The sequence below is a fragment of the Cyprinus carpio genome, chromosome A14 (genome assembly GCF_018340385.1).
Source record: "Cyprinus carpio isolate SPL01 chromosome A14, ASM1834038v1, whole genome shotgun sequence".
NCBI lineage: Eukaryota > Metazoa > Chordata > Actinopteri > Cypriniformes > Cyprinidae > Cyprinus > Cyprinus carpio.
The window spans coordinates 11,130,511-11,152,354 of record NC_056585.1 but is presented as its reverse complement, the minus strand read 5'-3'; the positions used below and the strand labels follow the sequence as shown (position 1 = coordinate 11,152,354).

General features: G+C 37.8%; 1 protein-coding gene and 2 pseudogenes across 1 annotated transcript in view; 2 read left to right on the top strand and 1 right to left on the bottom strand.

Annotated features, from left to right (window-relative positions):
- The window catches only part of LOC122133921 (SH2 domain-containing protein 4A-like), a 956,524-nt gene that overhangs the window by 866,674 nt on the left and 68,006 nt on the right, over positions 1-21,844 (top strand). The window lies entirely within an intron of this gene.
- On the top strand, positions 1,530-3,006 carry LOC122147513 (annotated as a pseudogene).
- LOC109070413 overlaps positions 11,852-21,844 on the bottom strand; it is a 32,409-nt pseudogene continuing 22,416 nt past the window's right edge.

Below are 21,844 nucleotides of genomic sequence, written 5' to 3'. Positions count from 1 at the left end.
ATGGGGTCAATGACGAATAAAATATCTGGATTCTACAAATCTAGTTAAAACTTCCTTTTTTTTTCAGTGTAATCTTTGTATTCACTTTGGATTTCCTGGAAAAAAAAGTTTACAGGCCTACCATTTCGTCAGAAATATTATTTAATGACGGTCATCACTAAATAAAAAAGTACTGAAATACTCGATCTTGAACTCTGTTGTGTATCATCAAAAATGTTTATTTTCGCTAGTATTTTTTATTTTTTATTATGTTATGTTTTAATATTTAATAATATAATTCAATATTATTTATTGAATTTATTATTTATTTATTGTATTTATTTTTAAATACTTTCATCATATTTATTTAAAAATAATGAATATTTATTAATACTATTTATTATTTATCTTTCGGTGAATAAAACCAAGAAGTTACTCTCATTTGAGCTTAACAAAATGTGTATTTTCATAAAAGAGTCAAAAAATTTAAATAAATAAAAAAGCATCTGAAAAATTATCAAAATTACTTTTATACAATCTTGTTTAAGAATATTATTAATATTTGAACATGTGGCATAACCACCTTGCAGGAGCCATTGTTGTCATGTGACAAGAAAATCATAAAACATAAAGGACCCTCATCATAAAATATGTTTGAAAATCATTGCCATTTATAAAATCAAAGTGGTGTAAACGATTTTAAAATGTATAGGACCTGATATGAATTCAAATATTACATTTCTTGAGAATGTTTTCTACCTAGAATGTTAAAAGACTGTTTCTTTTTATCATGTCTTTATTAATCTCGTCACTGACTTACAAAAGCTGTCTAATAAAACGAAATACACAACACACACACATACGAGCAGCAATCTCAGAATTCATTCACCCAGTCATAATAAAAAAAGCTTTTCGACAGTCTTCTATGGTGGGCGCGTCGCTGTCGCTGTCGGTGAAAAGGAACAGCAAATAGATATTTGCAGTCTATTAGTCCATAACATTACATAATTACCTAGCATTTTGCCCGTGATCATGTAATTTTATTAACTAATTTTACAGCGTATTATTTCCAATTGCGCATACTTATACATATATAATGTAATGAGATAAATGCAAGAGAATGTGTGAAATTATCTAACAGCAATAAAACACCAACATGTTGACATTTATTAGCCTCTTTTGAGTTTCCCTTCTTCTGCCCCCCCTTTCACACACACACACATACGATTATTAAACACATGCACATGAGTCATAGTAATATGAGAGATAATCTACACTCTGGCGATGAACACACAGACAAAAAGTAAAAAAAAAAAAAACTTTCAGAGAATGGCAAAAAAGATCCAAATGACTTAATGAAGAAGTTTACTGCTTTGTGCGCAAATCGTAACGCTGATATGACTTTTACCAACACACTACTGATCTGAAGAATCTCGCGGACTGCAGAAATAGAGAGAGACCCACCAGACGGAGACTTCAAGATGAACTAAAATAATAAATAAAAATAAAATAAAATAAATGCGCAACGCGTATAAGAGCATTCTGTGTGAATGGCTGTCAGTGGAGAGGTTGATGCTTCAGAACTCAGCTTTCTTCTCTGTGGAAACATCCTGACACAAAATAAACGAGAGCAGCTAAACTTCGACATGAATCTACAAACAATTGGAAGCTCCTACCAAAAACAGAGAAGCAGCTTTTATGACAGCCAGATTTATACATCGGAATCCACAAATGGTTACAGAATGTCGTGAAAACTTGTGCTTTGTAGTGACTCTTTGAAAATAGACGCTTATATTACATTTTTTAATTATTTTATTACATTCCTTGTAAATTATACAGTCATTAATGTAATTAAAACTATTTTTGTTTTCAAAAAAGATATACATTTGAATTCTTTATATAGGCTAACTGAACATGCAATTGCTTTTAAAACAATACAGTGGTTTTATAAGAATAATATAACACCTTTATGTCATTTCAGAATGTCATATATAGTAAACTTCCTCTAAGAATATTTAGTTTACTATCTTTTTCATTGGTTGTGTTCCATTGATGCTTACCTGATCCATCGCTGACCGCTTGACGCGGAGGTTGTCGTCTCCTCTTCAGGAAGCGCTCCTGGCAGCAGATCTCGCGAGAGCTCCGCGGTCGCGCTCAGCACCAGTCGCTTTGCAGCAGGGCTGAGGAGGAGACGGAGAGGCTGCACTCATTAAGCGGACAGAGACAGTGAAAAAGTGAGCACGGAGGATTCGCCACAGGCCCCGGTCCGATGCAACAGGGCGCTGCATCGCGGCTCCAGCACGACACGGAGGAGCTTCTGCCTCTCGAAGCCGGGTGGATATCCAGAACAAACGCTTCTATCTGGACGTGAAGCAGAACGCAAAGGGCCGCTTTCTCTTGAAGATAGCAGAGGTCGGGGCCGGGGGAAACAAGAGCCGCTCTGACTCCTCTCCATGTCCGTCGCCGTGGAGTTCCATGACTACCTTGAGACTTCATCATACTACTACGCCCAGCTGGGCCCCAGCAACCCTGCGACACGGTGCAGGACGAGCCCAGGAGGGCGCTTAAGAGCGAGTTCCTGGTGCGCGAGAATCGAAGTACTACATGGATCTGAAGGAGAACCAGAGAGGGGGCGGTTTCTCCGATCCGGCAGACAGGTCAACCGCGGGCCCGGCCCTGGAACCTCGCAAGGCCAGACCATCGCGCTTCCCGCACAGGGACTCATCGAGTTCCGCGACGCGTTGGCCAAACTCATCGACGACTTCGGCGTGGACGAGGACCCCGCGGAGCTGCCCGAGGGCACGTCGCTGACCGTGGACAACAAGCGCTTCTTCTTCGACGTGGGATCCAACAAGTACGGCGTCTTCTTTTCATGCGGGTCAGCGAGGTGAAGCCCACCTACCGCAACTCCATCACGGGTGCCCCTGCAAAGTCTGGTCCAAATTCGGCACGACCTTCTGCAAGTACGCGGACGAGATGAAGAAGATCCAGGAGCGGAGCCGCGAGCGGAGAGGGCGCGCGAGATGATACGGAGGCCTGCACGGGGACACGGAGACGAGGGACTAATGCACGCCTGTGCGCCCCAGACAAAATAACATGATAATTCAGACGTTATGAATTTGGGATCGCTCACCCCAACACCAACCCCTCACAGACCTCAAACAGTTGCATTCTCTTCAGTCATCGCCGGAAGTTACCCACTACCACATTTCACAGTAAGACGATGCTATCGACAACCTGATGTATGAACCGTGTTCCCGGTGGTGCGGAGTGTGTGTCTATCCCTCTGTCCCACCGTGTGTGCACACATTCAAGCTCTACCTTGATTGCAACTGCAAAAAATCTCTTCGTGTGCCAGTACAAATACTCTTAAACATCCCTGAAAACCATATATCCGACCTACTCCTTCATCACAAGTTATTCAACGCCACTATCTCATGACTCAGCCAAGCGAATGGTCCACCCTCTACTTAGCCAATAAAAGAAATGTCCTAGGTCATGGTAACAATGACACTTAATATAAAAACAATAACGCAGTCGTATGCTTTATAAAACACTTCAAGCACTGACACCTGTCAATCATGTTGCTGACAGCGGCCCTGCTCCATGCTTAAAAACGTATAACATAACGGTGTTTGTGTGTTGTTGTCAATCTTTTGAAATGAAAACTTTATTTTTTAACAAAGTACGAAAGTGGCACGGCCCCCTGCTGTTATGCTATTCAGCATGCACGCTGGGGTTTCTAACGCTGAGCGTTGCAAAGTGAGATGGACGTCACGGTGGCTTGGTGCGCTTTGAGCATCTTCTTCTGACCCCATTTGACACCTGTCCCGTTCAGTTTTCTGTCCAATTGTTTAAAGGATGCTGGTTATTTGCCCTGGCACACCCACATGATGGACTTGTTGTTTTTTTTGCAGTATGCTAACATATTCCCAAGTTTGCCAAAATGCCAAAGAGGCCAGCCAACTTAATCAGATGCTCCCACCTTTTGACTTCCAGCCACACCCAGCTTATTAATTAGGACCGCGTTTGCCCCCCAACGGTTCTCACGTGCAAACGAACCATCAGGAGTGCCCGGCCCGGTGATGCGGGAGTCTGTGCATATTTTAACCATCCGCCCTAAGTGTTAGCATAAATCAATTTATATAAATGCGATGGTCACCCCTTCTGGTTCGATTTAAAAGGTTCCACTTGGTCTCATTTTTGTCATTACTTTAAGCATTTTTTTATTTTGCCTAGTTGCATCAATGTTGAGATTACATGACCACCAAATTATCAACTAAAACTCATGTTATTAGTCCACTTTCATTTGCCGAATACCTGTGTCATGGCAACAGACGCTTCACATGTCTAACATTAAACACCCAAAATGACCGAGTTGCCACCTTGAAGTGCATATGAGGAGGATCTAGAGCTGTTGCTTACTCGTTTGGCTCTTAAACTTCTATAGACAAACGCAAATGAGACTGTTTGTTTGCACGCGACATGCAATGTTGTGCTTCGGTAGCCCGCACAGCGACAGGCATTGCTAAAACACACGGTTGACGTCTGTTCCTGTTACATACAACCCTGTTGCACCATTGCCCACCTTGACATTTGGGCAGACGGTGTCATTGAAGTGCTAAACTTACGATATACAAAACTATTGCCCTTTTGTGAATCAGATGTACTTAGATTCCTTCTGAAATTGCCCACCGTTTTCTGTCGCGGAACCTCCTCTTGATTGCTTTTTGGCGGTGGTGGGTGCGGCCGGTGGGCGGGTACTCCAAAAAAGGAGCCTGCCTCCCCACGTCCGCGAGTTGTCGTCTAATAACTCTTGCGCGGAGCATACTCTAAACAACGTCCAAAAAAAAAAACAACTGGTGCCTTCCTATGCTCCACACGTTTACATGCTTTAGTGTTCGATCTTTTCTTTCCGATCGCTGTTTGTCTTGTCCCCCTTTGTCGTTCCCCCGCCCGCCCCGGTCCAACCCCGCGTCGCTGCTGTCCCGCTCGTGGAGCGGGTTTCGATGAGGACTTCGACAAGCCATCAGAGAAAGACCGGCGTTGCTCGGGAGAAGAACGATGATGGTCATTATCCACCCCGCCGCTGCGTCCATCATGGATGTGCTGCTTCATTCATATCAGAAGGACTGTCATATCAGAATTACTTTGGTTCTCCGTGGCGGTGCTCAAAGGCCAAATCGATTCGCGGTTTTGTCATTGATGCCAGCCTACGTGATAATTTATTATTTTTTGACTGATGTCAGTTTTATTTTTTTTTTTTTTGCTTGTCAGCCTACGAACACAACCAAAGTCACCTAAAGACGGTCGTAGGTCTGCTCCCTCGTGTGCTTCGTGAAAAAATAGACCAAATTAATAAAAAAATTACAGGTTAAAAAAAAAACAACAAAGCGGCGGTGTACGCATAAAAAAAATACAAAAAAAAAAAAAAAAAACATGCTGTGATAAGTTTTGTATGTATGTTTCTTGCTACAGCCCAGCGTTTATGCTAATGTAGGCCTATATTCGTAGACTTACGGCCCGAGGCAGTACGCCTTGTGATGTTTTTTTGTACTGTGGCTAATATACCCCATTTCGTGGGATTTTTTTCTGCGGTCTTATCAGTTGCTGAATTCATTTGTTGTCAATCTCGTCACATCGCACCTTGAAGATTTTAACTTTTCTCACTAAAGTTACAATGCTAACATTTCAAGCTATCTTGTGCAATAGGCTGCGTGCCAATCGGCGGCGTTGCCCCCAAATTCAGTCCCGCCGCCGGTTCAAGTCCCTCTTTGGACCCCCAAAGCAAAACGATTTCCGAGAGATCTTTAATAGGTACTCTATTCAATGCCTGATTGGAAATCCTCCACAATCGCTGAATGATGTTGCGATAACTATGAAAATATGACTCTTTTAAAGTTACACATATGTAACCGAAGCTACAAATGGTCAAATTAAACATTTCTCATTCTTTTTTTTTTTTGTTAATTCAGTTGTATAATCCAGGTGATTAGAACGTTAACTCAACTTCAACACTACTAAAAAGCATTACCAGAAAATACTACCTTGAAGTGATCTAGAAAACAATAATGCAGTGTTTTTGAACAGGCATTAATGATGGCTACCTCTTGGGGTCCGAGGGGGATCAGATTCTGCGGGATGGTCAAAATGATTGAATGTTGAGCGACATCGGCATTCTAATGTATGTGGATACTTGTCCCCTGCAACAACACAAAATGTATAGCATGTAGGCTCGCTGTAATTGAAAACATTCTTTTCTGCATATTAAACTACCTTTTTGACTGCCCCAAGTCAAAGTTGAGGGTGTATTCCTAGTAACATAACCCCCCGGTCACAACCCAACAGGGGCCGTCTGAAAACACCTGCGTATATACAGCGGCAATCTGTCTACCTGCTCCGCCAATCAGATACAATCCTGTGTGACCTAAAAATACAGTGATGTAGTGTCACTTCAAAAGCTTCTGTTGGTTTGATACTCTGTTGCTAAGATATATGTTTTTTTTTAGCCAATGTTAAATGCACAATGCTTCAGTCAGAGAGACTAGTCTATCATTCCTTACTATTATCTTTTATCAAATATCTGTGTGAATCGGTGTTAGGAAAAAAGATAAAAGACGTTTTTTGTGTTTTTTTTTCATCCTCATCCCTCTCTCGATAATACGCCAGCTCTCACTAGTATTGCAGGTAAAAGCTGTTGCTAGTCAGACCCCAACGTCACAAATACTCAGATATGTGGGGTTTTGTGAAAACGCGGAACCTTCGTGTCTACTGAAGCCACAGCGCCCTACAGACAGTTTGAAGGTTTCCAGCCACAGACCTCCATGCTAAAGGTCTGTTTCGCTGCTAAGCACATGAGGAAATCTATCGGGGATCAAGGCTGACATTATTCCTGCAGAGCGTTTGGTCTCCTCTGTTTACCACGGCACAATATTAAAGCATCACATACGCACTTTGTCTCGCTCATGTACTTTGCCCCCTCACATCTCTGAGAATCTGAAACAGCATGCTTCTCTTGTACGGACTATTTTAGCTCTGTTTGTACCATGGTTAGATTTATCTTTTCCTCTTGGACCGGTAAGCAAATCTTTTTCCTATCACTGGCCCAGATCCGAGTATGAAAAACTGTTCAATGTGTGCCACTGTGTGAGCGAAATCTAAACTGGAAGTAACATTTAAGGGTGTTTCCTAGTGATGCAAAAAACACACCCCTCGAAGCCCTAGATCAATACGCACGTGACTGGCTTTCATGTTTGTTTAAAGTCAATCGTGAAGGTGCTATTGGGTACTAAATGGCTCAATCCTGTCCGGGTGGCATCGCAGAGACTTTCCCCTCATTTAATAGTGTTCGAGCTCTCCACCAGCAGAGACCTGTATGTGGTTTGATGCACAACATGCCTGTGGGGACATAAAAATAAAAAATTAGATGTACTACTCATGCTGGTACTTCTATACGATGTTCAGTGACGACTCCATGATGCTGGACTGGAACATAGCGATGTTCAGTCGTTCCTCCAATTTAAGGTGCTGATTCCTTTGTCCGCACAATCACCTGCCTTACCCTGCCCAGCAGAATGAACTAATGGAGCTGCAACAGACAACCTGTAACCGCCCGCCTCCAGTTATCTGCGGTTTCCAATACGAAGAGCGACTCCGCGCAAAAAGCACCTTTTAAAAACATGATCTACCGTGTGAATCTCATGAATGTGTCGGGGTCGTGTGTAAAAAAAAAAAATGCGCCATGTAAACGTCCCCCGTCCCTGTTAAACCACGGCCAGGTCACCAACTTGGATTAGTTCTCATACTTCACGTTCCTTCGCGCCATGTCTACCACAAGCTCAAGGCTTGACCTTCTTAGCATGTACCTGTGGTGGCGTTTTGCGTATTAAGCAGACTGTCTGGGAGGGGTCCTGCATCGAGGGGCAGTGCACAAGGAGGGTATTCACATATCCCACCAACCATTTCCTTTTTTTATTCCCTATCAAATGTGTTGTAATTAAAAATATATATATATGACCTGTGATGTGTGTGTATATATGGTTTGTTACATATGATGCTCCTCTTTATTAAAAAAGATATAGCATATAAAATGAAATATATAAATATGTATATGATTCCTATATATGTGTTCCTATATTCATAGGGAATATATATATAGGAAAAGCATATTGCTGTTTTTTTTTTTTCCTTTGTATTTTTAGACTTACAGAAAGCATTGAATCAAATGGATAAAATCCTTGCACTTAAAATATATAAAGAAAATTTAAAAAAAAATCAGCATATTATTTTGATAGGTGACCTCACGTTCAAAGATTCTATAATTACTTTCCAGGCTTTGTGACAATTGCTGTTTGGCAGAAATCTATGAAGTTCTTCTACATATTGAAGTCTATTTTGTCTGTGTTACAGAAGGTTTACTAAAGTAAATTGCATGATGACTAAGTAGTGCACCAACTGTTATTTTCTTTAGTTGGTTAAAAATGTCTAATGAAAAAATACTGTGATGATTATTCTCATGTGTGTACCCATGTTAAACTTAAGTCATACATTCGAAGGTATTCAGTTCAGCCTTTCCTATAACATGATATGGTGCTTAAATTGCTTAGAAATGCCCATCGTGTTCCACTCTTCTTCATGTGCCACAACGTTCCTCCTCATCCTCTGTTTGTTCCCTTGGCTGTTTGCGTGTTCTCACAACTTTATTCAGATTTACGTTTCTTGGTAACAAGTGTGTTTTTGTACAGGTACGTATGTTTTCTTAGAGTTGGAAAGCCCTTTGTGTCTGAAAATGACTAATTGCAATAAATCATTCCATTCCTCCCTGGCAATTGATTGTTTTTTTTGTGTGTGTGTGTTTGTGTGTGCGTTGTTTAGTTTATCAGCTCAGTTCCAAGTGGCATTTTAAAGAAATAGTTGACCCAAAATTACAATTCTCTTCATTAAAGTTATTTGGACCCCATTGAATAACTTTTGTGAACCACAAAAAGTCATATAGGTTTGAAACCACATGAGGGTGCGTTGAGTTTATGCTGACAGTTTTCATTTTTTGGGTTAATTATCTGTTCAGAGTGTCAAGCTAGTACAGAACATGCAAACATGAAACTAATACTTATGTAAAAATGGCAAATGGCTTTAAAATAACCTATTTTAACCCATGTGTTTTCAATTGAAACAGGACTTGCATGCAGGACAGAACAATCTTCTTTCTATTGTTTATGTCAGTTGGGAACCATGAGACATGCTTCTTCAAATTGCAATGCTTAGTTTGCTTAGAATAAGCTTTAGCATCTAGCTTTCAAATGACTTCAGTATTAACAGACAGACTAAAAGCCACAAAATTATAATTCTGACTTCTGGATATTAAAGAGCTGCCAACAAACTAAGTACTGTAAAACCAGTGAAAGCCATAAATGCCAATGTTCTCATTTTAGGTTCTAAAGTCTATTCCAGGCAATGCACTTGGGATAGAATTAGAAAACACTTGTATTATATGCAAATGGTTGGCTACAAAGGTTGTAAATGTGGTTATCAGGTCTGGCCTACCACCTGAGGCTAATTTTCTAGAAATTCAGGAATTGAAATTCTTAATTCACAAAACACATTTCATGAACTGTGAAGCCTAAAAAAACATCGGCAGAAATAAAAAATAATAAATATTGAAGTTAGGCTATAAATGAACTACACAACTAAGCTTCTTACAACTCTTTCGAACTTTATTTGAAATAAAGATTGTGAGTAGATGAGTTTACCTGTTTGGTATGATGATGCTTAATGGTCGCCAACAACCTCTATAGTCCTATTTACCATTTGTTAGGCAAACGGCTTTTTCAAGATGAGAAGAAGCTTTAACATATATAATGATGTATTCATATTGCCGAATAAAAAGTGAAAATATCTTGAGCTTGGCTTTAACCATTAGCCTCTACCTTATTTATTTTATTTAAAAATAAATTCTATAGAAAAAATAGTTTTAATAATGCTGAATTTTTTTACATAATGTCCAACAATGTGTTTTTGGTTGCCCTGATTTTTTATTGAAAAAAGTCTATGAGAACACAACACCAAATCCGTGTCTTATCGTGGGTGATTATTCAGTGCATGTGATTTCAAAGGAGACCTGCTTCCTCTAAAATGACTTTGTTTTCAACCAATGTCACCAAGTGGAAGTAAAATGGGTTGCCGTTTCATGTTGACTTGAAGATTTGATGCCTTTGATTTGTTAATTGGTAAACTACCCTGCTTAATAATAATGTGTGTAATAGAATTTCCCAAGAAAATCTATGATTTTTTGCATTAAAATAAAGACATTAAATATGAGAAGAAAGATGTACCAGTGATGTTCTGCAAGAAAGAAGTATTAATGCAACACTTGGCAAATGAGCGCCTACTAACCTGTGTGGCAGAAATAAGGACTTTAAATGAGATGAAACACACAGACTCCTTTCACGCAGGAGGAGATGGTGAAATAATCATCACAATCTTTTATTACAACAGCGTCTGAGTTCTAACCCTAAACGGGAAAATCATGTTAGCACAACAGCCAAAGCGAAAAGAAGGCTATAGAGGTCCCTTTAAGAAAGCCATTACTAAGAATGTATAAAATTGCAGCTCTAATGTCATTCCACATCCATAAAGCATAAAAGAGCCAAAAGCTCATTCTCTCACTTTCAAACTCCTCATGCTTTACAACAGGACTATAAAAATCTACTTGCACTTGCTCAAAGTTTGTACCGTTAAGTTTCAGAGTCCTATTTGGTGGCTCAAGAACAATTATATCTTCTTCCAAAGTGATACGTTTCCAGGATTGAGCCGTTTCGATTCGCTACAGCGATTCAGATGAAGAGGCAGGGAGGTTCATGGTGTGTTGTTTGCAGTCCTGCTGCTCAATATTCAGTCCAGGTTGAATTTTCTGCAGGCACATAGAAACACATAGAGGCTTTGTGGTCCATTGAATAGAGAAAATGAGGGCGTCGCTTTCAGTCCGAAATGTTTTTCCTCTTCGTCACTGTTTTTGCATACTCAAACTCAACTTGCAGTCTTCCTTCCTCGCTTGTGCGCATACAATGTCCCATACCCTGTCCCGTGTTAAGACACTGTATTTTCCAACATGAGATATATATCCCTGGATCCATTAATCAACTGTCAGCTCCTCAGTTAAGATAGTAAAAAAAAAAAAAAAAAAAAAAAAAAACAAACGGTGCAGGTTAAACTAATCAAGGGTCAAATGTAGTCATCTTTACAAGCGTCTTCCTGCTATATGGTCTCCAAAAGGAGAATATAAATTTACAATTAATAAATATAACATAATAAATAATTACAAGGGGTAGTTATATAACACTACAAACAGCCCCACGTGAATCTTTACATGCACCCAAACGTGCGGCAAAGCCCTTAAACTGGCCACCTTCATGAGACCGATACTGTGAGCATTTCACAAGTACATCAAATGCTACATCTAAACCAGACCTGTCAATCAGGAAGCCATTACCACACACAGCCTTGGGATGCACACACGTTGTGATGTCATAAAGAATGTCAAACACTGCCAAGTGATGTCATGATTTATTTAAAGGTGAAAAGTGTCAATTCTGTGCCACAACGGAACTTCAATTTTGACTTATCAAACAGATTTTCAGAACTCTCCCTGCCTGCCATTGGTCAGTCAAATGTTTTTGTAGACCAAAACCTGAAAAAAATGGCATTTTATGGATTTTTAAAAAATTTTTTTTATAAAGAATGAAAGTGTTGTTTGTAGGTTAATAGTGGAGAAGTTGAAGTCATGTGACCACGGTGTAATTCACTCATAGCCTATGTTTAGCTTTTTACATTTTGTTGATTTATTTAGGTTTCAAAATTCATACAATTTTTTTTCCATTTCTTAAGATTATTATGTTGAATAAAGTATATAAGAATCATAAACTTTTGTCTGTCATAGAGCCTATTTTCTGCAATAAAGTTTTTGTTGAGGGAAGCAGGGTTATGCAAACTTTCAGGTTGGCCTACAAAAATACACCATCACTGCAGCGCTTTATTGGCAGAGCTATTGTTACCCTGTCTGCCAGGTTGAACTTTTTTGGGGGAAAAAATACTTATTGCCATCTCTGCATATAAACTGACTTTAACATTGACAAATTCTGTCTTCAAGTCATTCCAAACCTGTATGACTTTCCTTCTTATGCATAACACAAAAAAATATGTTTTGAAAAATGTCTCAGGCAGTTTTCTTTTTTTTTCTTTCATACAATGAAAGTAAATGGGGAATGATTGTTTAGGCCCCAACATTCTTTAAAATATTTTCTATGTTCCTCAGAAGAAAATTGTACAGATTTGGAACAATATAAGGGTCAGATGTTTCCTTTTTGGCTTAACTGTGCCTTTAACGGAATCTCAATGAATCTCTTTGTGTGTCAAAGTAAAATTCTAAATGACATCACAACGTGGCTGCATGTCACAGTGCATCTTCCGCAATGTCTTTGTAATTCCACAGTTCACTTTCTCTTGACTTTATATGCATTGTTGTCATTTCTTCCCACTTATACAGTCTTGGTCTCCTCATTTTTTCGTTTTTGGCACATAATAATGTTCATAGCATTATCAATAATGTTTATTATTGTAGTAATAATACTATTAATACATATAATGGTCATAATAAACTTACTGTACATTAAAATAATAAGAACATTATACTGCTACGTTTGCATTTCTCTCGACTCTGTCTCACATATTCAAACCCACTGCAGTCAGGCTCAAACGTGAGTGTGTCACATGAGTTCAGAGGTCAAAGAAGGCTCTTCAGCTATTGTGCTGTGGGGCGTGTTTATGACCAGCCCGTCCGTTGACCCCCCTGACCTTGGCTGATTGACGGGCTGGACTGAGTTTTGCGCAGGTAACCTTCTTTCCCCTCCCCACTGAACAGACTGGCTTCAATCTTATCCAAGTCATCACTTCCTGGTGCGAAACTTGGCCTGCAGAAGACTGATGTACGTCTCATAGCGACATTTCTGCAGACATAGAAAAAAATAAAGATTAAAATGGCTTTAAATTAAAATTAATGGTGTTGGTTAGCAAAATATTACACACACAGAGTTTTTCCCTGTTGTAGGCAAAAATGTTACATATATGTGATTTAAATCAGTGGTTCTCAAATGCTTTTGCTTTAGGACCCAGATTAGGAGTCTTTCAGACCACATAAATTTTTATTTATAATTTTTTTTTTTTTAGCAAAAGTAAACAAAAATGTCCTTGAAATCTAACGATGTAATATTCATAGATTTATTAATTATAATTATAAGTATTAGTATTATTAACCTGTTTGTTAATTTTCTAAATTCTGATAATGCATGCATAAAACCTACAGTATATCTTCATTTTAACTTGTTTATTGTAGTATAGGTCATATAACCTTTGACAATAAGAAGAAAATACACATGAAAAGTTTTCTCCTCCTTTTTAAGAGTTGGTAGCCAATTTGTTTTGCTATTATAATCATGCACGATTATATGCTTAGTTGCATTTTTCTATTTGTAATTTGCATTATTTTCCCTGTTGACCAAGACTTGTGACCTCATTTTTGGTCACGACCCACCAGTTGGGAACCACTGTTTTTACAGATGCTATTTTGTGACCAATGAGTATTTAATCAGTATTCTTTATCATCCATATGAGCTCTGAGACAGATGACTTTGTATTGGTCTGACCTCATAGGTTAAATAGTGCTCTTTGATTCGATACTCTTCTGATTCTTTGCTCTTGGGTGTCAGATCTGGTGGGCTCCTTTTGTGTTCCTCCAATTCCAGAGAAACCTGCTTCAATTTGTTCTCATGGGACTTCAGTTGCTCTTCCTGCATAAATTAGAAACTATTTTTTAATTATTTATAAAAAAGAGGTTTTGAATAACAAGAGGGTGAGAATCATCACCCCAGAATATATATATATATATATATATATATATATATATATATATATATATATATATATTTGTACAGTACATTTGTCAAACTGGAAAAGGAACCCCACTGCATCATGGGATACAGTATTCCTGTAGAGTGTTGTGCAATATTTTAACACCGATGTTCAATAAATAGTTTGGCTCATCATTAGTTCAATATCATCATCAAATTTCTAAATTCTTCCACTGCGTAATGAAGTTCACTAGAGTCTGTAGCTGTATTTGTGCACCTGGTTGAGTCTAGTGGTGGATGAAGGCAGTAGCGGTCTGCAGAATTTCTTCATGGAGCCGATGGCAGCGGGGAAAAAAAAAGCAGGAGCCGAGAAAAGAGCAGCGACCAGATTAATCCTGAAAATCCATGACATCATCTCCTCTTCACTCCTACACACACACACATTTAAAGGAAGAGTCAAAAACAACAAGTAAGCAAAGAATGAAAGCAATCTGACCCCTAGTACTCTGTGACACAGTGGACTGTTAACTAACCAACTACACTAAAAGGAAAAAGAAAAAAAAAAACGATTTTCGGAGCAGCTGAAGAGGCATGATGCTTACGGGGCCTGCAGCAGGAAAACCCTCCAGTCCGAGGTCTTGAGTTTGAGGACGTTCTGTTTTTTGCTGTAGTCACATGCCCTGGTAGCAAGAGCGTGGTGAACCCGTACTGCATTCTTCAGGTCCACCTCTGACAGATCTTTATCAGGCTTGTACTCATCCTGACCATACGATGGAGACAGAGAGAAGAATGAGTCAAAGCAACAATGAAGATAAATGATAGAGAGACAATGGCTGCGTTCCAAAACCCTACTGAGCTGCCAAAGTAGGCGGCATTTTAAGGCACCACAAAGGCATTTCCCAAAGTAAGCAGCATAACATGATTAGATAATTATGCTGTCTTACAAGAAATCAGCTTTTGACCAAATTGTAAAACAGTAGAGACTGATCTTTCACACAATTAGAAAAATGCATTTATTTCATTCAGTATTGAAAAGCACTACTAAAACAAGCTTGTTTACCTATTATTTGTGTCTGCTGTCTATTGTGCATGCTTACTAGAGTATCACAGGGTTAACTTAGCAGCGTGATTGTTTATGTCTAACTCCTCTAAAATCAAGACCCTTCACGAGTTTTTTTGTTGGGAGGTCTTATGAATAATAATGAGAAATCTGTCATTTTGTCCAACAAACAAACCAGACAGGAGAGTTTAATAGATTAACGTTGATGGACTTGAACTTGAAAAATGGTGTGTACTGAAATTTCTGTGGCGGAAAAAAAAGATACCTTCTGATGTTCATTCATATTTTTTTTGTGCTATAACTAGTGATGAGATGATCAGTTCACGTGCTGCTTGAACTGGTTTCTTTGTGAAGAGTCAATTCTAAGTCGAGTTCCTTGTCTGCTTGTGTGGACTTGCTGCTTTTGTAGTGTGTTTCAAATCAGGGTTATCATTAACTAACACATTGAAATAACATTATAAATTAATTGAATTAACATTATTAATTGAAATAAAGCTGAAATATTAATAAAACTAAACGAAAAAGTTAAACTAAATAAAAATGAGAAATGTTACCTTGAGAATTAACTTGTTGAAGCACTAAAATAAAAATAATAAACTGTTAAGTAAATCTTAAATTGAAATAAAAATAAATTGTGAAAACAGTTAAGAATGGCATTCAATCTTTTAATGTTGTGTCATCTTTTCTAAAATCTTTGTAAATATTATTTTATGTATAAATTACTTAATTTACTGTTTATTATTATTATTTATCTTACTTTATGTATTTATTTATTATTTTTCTTCTCTACCCTTAAGTCTACCAGGGGGTGGGATGGGTTCTAAATTTGTACAGTTGCTTTTTGCTTGATACTACTGTTAACAGAAGAAAATTCAATAAACAGTTGTTAAAAAAAAGAAAAAGAAATAAAAATAAATTAAACCTAAACAGTAATAAAAAAAAGTAATAAAAAAACAATAACAATTAAAGCACATAAAAATTCGAACGAAAACTGAAATCAAAATATTAATAAAATAATAAGAAAAACTAGCATAGTACTAGTAAAAACTAGTAATCAGTATATAAATAGTTTAAACTCTTGGACTTACTACATAATGAGTCTAAAAAGTGATTATAAACTTGTAAACTGTATAAGAAAACTGTAAAAATCAGCAATCAGTGTAGTGGGCTCTTGTTGGACACTTTGGCAAATGCAGTTGGTTGTCTGACTATTCCTTGCACATATTATAGTACACATACTGCAAAATATAGCATGACTGTGTGTGGTGTGTGTGTGGGAAGTGGATTTAAATTACTTTCTGCAGGTAAAGAATCATCCCCTTCAGCACGGCATAAAACTTCTTCCAGCCTCTGCGTCCTCTCGGGGCTGCAGAGAGACAGAATAAAAGAGAAAAAGTGTGTAAGAGAGAGACAGAATAGAGGCACACTTCACTAATGAGCTCTGCTGTTGTTTGCTGCAGCACAAGTCCAGGAAAGAAAATCTCTAGAACCAACTTCACTGCTCGCAAATGAACTCCACCAGACTGGAAGATACAACCTGATTGTTTTAATTAAAGCAGCTGAATTATTAAACAGAATAAATCTTGGCGGGTCCTAAATAATGCTGATTTATTGCATTCCTTGACATCAGCTCTGCTCCAAAGCTTCAACTCCAAAGCTGCTTTGCTGTTGAAAGACAACATGCTAACCATCATGGAACCTTGTGAGTGACCTATTTGGAGTGTTCTATATCAGAAGTGCTGCCACACAAAATACAAACAATGCTCTGCATAGGAGATCTGACTTGTTTTAAATAGAGTCTAACATTAGCATGCTGATATTGGTGTAATAGTAATCAGCATAAAAAGACACAAGCACCCATAATATAAAATCCTTAAATATAATGTCAAATACTTATAAAATATATAAAAGAAAAAAAAAAATGTAAAAATATGTTTGCAAAAAATAATTAGAATTAAAATATAACAATTGTGTATATATTTAAAAAAAATAGCTTATACTGTATCTCTCTCACTTTGAATAAAAGCATCTGACAAAAGCATCTTAGTGAAATTAAGACAGACGTACATGTGAAATGTTGCCTTAATGGGCAGCACACTAGGTATTGTAAGTGAGAACAGAGACATGATTTACCTTTGTGTTTATTTATTTATTTGTCTGTTTTATTTTGACACAGACAAAAAAGAATGGACAGGAAATGATGTGGAAACTAAGGGGAACAGCACTGAGAAATTCATACCAAAATTATGACTTTGCAGAACAATCAAATGACACACGTACTGCGTTTGCCGTCCATGTCTGCGTGGCTTTTGCGTGTCAGAACGCCGTGTTTGTACGTCACAGCATTAAGCAAAAGTGGAATGGCGATGAAAGGGTTACTGCCGTCCGTTACCCTGACAACCCTCTTCCCTCCCGCCTCACACTGCTCGTCCACCAGCTCCGACAGACTCTTCCTCAACTCCTCTTCCTCACTGCAGAAACAGAGCGGATTAACCAGCATTAATGCATGTGTACAGGTATTGCGCACTTTATACGCAGATTAGCCCCAGAAGTCACATGATAATGCGAGCGCACTTGACTCCTGGGGATGATATTGGATACTCACATCGCCCACTCCAGCTTCTCGTTCTTTATTGAGTTATAGAGCACCTAAACCAGGACAGAGACATATGAGACTGTTAATACCGTATATCTGAAACACCACAACCACACCAATACAGTCAGATGGGTTTATGGGACCGAGCACATGAAACAATATGCTTTTGAATCTAATTTAAACACGAATGCATTCATAAATGAAATTACAACATGAGCATTATGCGGTTACTGTGTTTAGGGTATGTTTTCATAAAATCAGTCAGATTTGGTGAGAAATCACACTCTATCAGTACACATGCATGTGTTTTTTTTTCTGAAGCAATGCTTCCTTTCATACCACTGGTTTTAATAATAATAATATAATAGGGAAAAAAGGAAGCTAATACATGTCTGCTGTGTGTCCAAATAATTACCTTGAGCGATTCTTTGGGAAAATCTTTGCCGTCGTTGAGGCCATCCAGATTGCTAATGAACTGCTGGCAAGACATCTTCTTCCCAATATTCTGCAATACACAACAATAATGACATATATGCCAATTACTATCATAATATTATTGACGTAAACAATTGACCCTCCGCTAAGCTACCCTTGAAAATGTTGCCATCTAAGACAAGAGAGCAATTTGATTGAATATTATTCTTCTAACGGGAAGGAATGCATTGTGACATTTTTCTTTAAATTGTTAATATATTCAGTGACATGATTAAAAACTGTGACTGTGAATCAAAATTGAGAAAAATGCTAGAGGGCTGTTTGATCCACACGACCCACTTCTCAAGATTTATTTAAAGATTTGGAAAAACTGACAAAACGACACTTATATCCTCTTTGTTTACCATGTGTCTCTATTATCATTGCCCTGACAACATTTACCATATTTTGTACAATTCCTGTAAAATAGTAAAAAAAAAAAAAAAAAAAGTTTAAACCTCTCCAAACACACAGATACTTACATTTACTTACATTAGAAATGTTTCATGTCTGAAAAATGCCAGACAATAACAATTGCCAAAATAGGATTTGTCAGAAATATTTGGCACTTAGCGAAGAGTCAAAGGATTGAAAAAAAAAAAAAAAAAAAAAATTCCCATAGTAGTATCAGCCATTAACTGTCATCAGAACATAACTGCATTTTTATATTTCCAATGTATGTCATGCTTGGACATGCAAGTCACCACCGCAATAAATTGTTGTATGCGCTTGCCAGGGTTTGTGTGTGTATCCCTCATAGAAAAAAAAATTATGGAAAGAAATACTTCCAGAACCAAAGCTGCTGAAAAAAGCTGCTGGTCTCTAAATATGACTCGTGACCTATTTCAGTGAAAGTCTATGTGAATTTTTCATCCCATTTGTCATTTGCCAAAAAAATAAGTCTGATTATAAAGTAATAAGAAACCTTTCCTCAACAAACTGAACTATTTGAGCCATCACTCATGTCTGTAGCACAAATTATGCTTTTCAGATCCATGAGCGATATTAATAGTGATCCTTGACTTATGACAGGAAGATTGTGAAAACTTCTTGCAAAGTTTAGGGGGATACCATATTCATTTATTAAGGTTTACAGCAATAACAAAACCTGTAGTTTAGTATTTAGTCTTTTGGCAGAATCTATGGTCATATGGCAATCTTTTATATAAAAAATATACAACACCATACTAAAAACTGAGTGATTACAAAACCAAAACAAATGCAACAATACAGAAATCAAATCATAAAAATAAAAAACAAGCTATATTCAGAACCACACCAGTTATTTCTTAACGCTATGCAGTTGACAAAGCTGTCAGAAGATGGCAGTATCAAACCAGAACAACCACTCTAAACCTTACAACCAACACACATCAATATCTCAGTCTGTTTGAATCCTCCTACAACAGAGATCTACTTTAGATGAGTAATATTCCACAAATGATGGATGACAACATGCTGAAAACACATTAAAAGAGAAGCCATTAAAAGAGAAGAAAAACACAAAGAAGACGAGAGGAGGAGAGAGAGAAGCACTTACCACCTGCCGCAAAATGAATAAAAGGAAATGGAGAGAGAGAGAGGGATGTTTAGGTCAAAGTCGTAGAGAACTGTAATATTACTTGGAGAAACACAACAACAAGAGGTTTGTTAAGGAAAATTACATTATGAAGTGCATATGGGGAGCTAAAGAGGTTTTCAGTTTAGTTGCTGATAACTGTTCATTAGCATCATCTCATCTTCAAATAATATATTTATTTTTTATAATAAATCTACTTTAAAAAAATATGATTCTTCTTACAATACTTTCTTGAACATTTGTTTATAAATGGGTAATCTTGGCCTTCTGCAGTCAAAATATTTCTGTATAATGACCACTAGACATTTAATATGTTACATAGTGTACAGCCAGCTACTATTGAAAAAAAATCACTACTTAACATCAGGGTCCTGATCACCTTTTTTGTGTGAATACAGAATCTAGAAAATATGAGACAGGACTGAAGGTGGTTTGTTTCCAGATCACTCTAATATTTGTGTCTGCAATTAGATTGAAGAGTAATTACTAGTAGATCCAGTTACTGCAGTAAAAACTAAACTTGTTAGTGTCAGACATGTTTGGATTCAACAACATAGAAGCGCCGAATACATACGTGTCCATGCAGGTCTGTGTTAAGAAGCATAAGTGCACAGGTCAGTGTGTGAGCGCCATCTATTAAAAAAAGAGTTAGGAAAAAAAAGAGTTAATAAGAAATCATATATTCTAAAGAACATATATTTTAAAACTACAACACTGTTTCAAAACCAAACGAGCTGCATAGTAGCTACACACCACAGGAGATTTAAAGCATCATTAGCTAGCCTAGCAACATGCTAACATAAAACAAATGTTCTAAATAAGTCATTTATGAGGTTACATTTCAATGAAGGCAATGTTCATTGAAATATATTATGAGCTGCCATCATAAAATTTTAACTACATAGCAGAAGCTAAATCTAGAGAAATGCACTTGCCCTCTGAGGTGAGAGCTTCTGGGTTACAGTGGCAGAAGCGTTTGGAGAAGTGCACCAGCACACGTTCTCTCTCCTGTGTCTCTCCCATCAGAGGAAATGCCTTCAGGAAGTTCCTGCAGCCAGAGTACATGAAGACAATCATGGAGATGCGCTAAGGAGGAGTAAATATGCTAGAACTGTCAAATACAAATATATACACCATAGAAAATATATTCTTTACTGTATTTATTTGCTTATGCTAATGCCCTCTAAAATGCCCCTTTGTAATATAATGTACTTGCATTGTGCTATTAAGTGCAGTCTGACATTCAAGAAAACAACAACAGATGAATTTGAGCTTGCATAGCTCCATTTATGCTCATTTTAGGACTGCGGCATTTGGGGAAAAAAAAATCAAATTGGTATTTTTCTGATATAAATTGTGACTGTGATTTAAAATTAAATTGTTTTTAAAGCTCCAGGTTTTGCTGTGATTGTGTGTAGGACTGCACAATAATATATCAATTTGACAATAAAACTATAACATTAATAATAAGAATCACTATTAAAGCATTTATTTTGGTGGAAAACAGCAGGGGGCCCTTAAAGCCTCTCTTTTGTTTACAACAGTCAGTTTATAATCTCTTCTGATGTGACGTGACAAACAGCCAAGTATGGTGACCCATACTCAGTATTCGTGCTCTGCATTTAACACATCCAGAGTGCACACACACACAGCAGTGAACACACACACACACACACACACCGTGAACACACACCCGGAGCAGTGGGCAGCCATTTTATGCTGCGGCACCTGGGGAGCAGTTGGGGGTTCGATGCCTTGCTCAAGGGCACATCAGTCGTGGTATTGCTGGCCCGAGACTCGAACCCACAACCTTAGGGTTAGGAGTCAAACTCTCTAACCATTAGGCCACGACTTCTCATTACAAGTTTAAGAAAATGGTTGGAGCATGTTGCGTTCCCAACTGCACGTCTATATACTCGCACAGAGTGTGTCTCGCCTGTAAGTTTAGTCTAGGCTGAATCAGAGCTTCCACTCACTGTCTGGGATAATTATCGTTCTATCCAGAGAACTACTGTTAGTCCAGGACTGAAATATTTTTAACTACATAGTGCAACTGTGCTTAGTTCCTCTTCTTCTTGCAATGCAGGTATTTAAGTAATGGCGTGCTTAACTTCTTCCAGTTTCAGGGGTATTTGTGGAACTGAGACATAAATATGTGACATGCGTGTGTATTTATCTAAAATAAGCTTCTTCCTCTTGTTGCAGCTTAACCAAAGAAATAATACAAAGAAACAATGAGGCAGCTACATATTGCA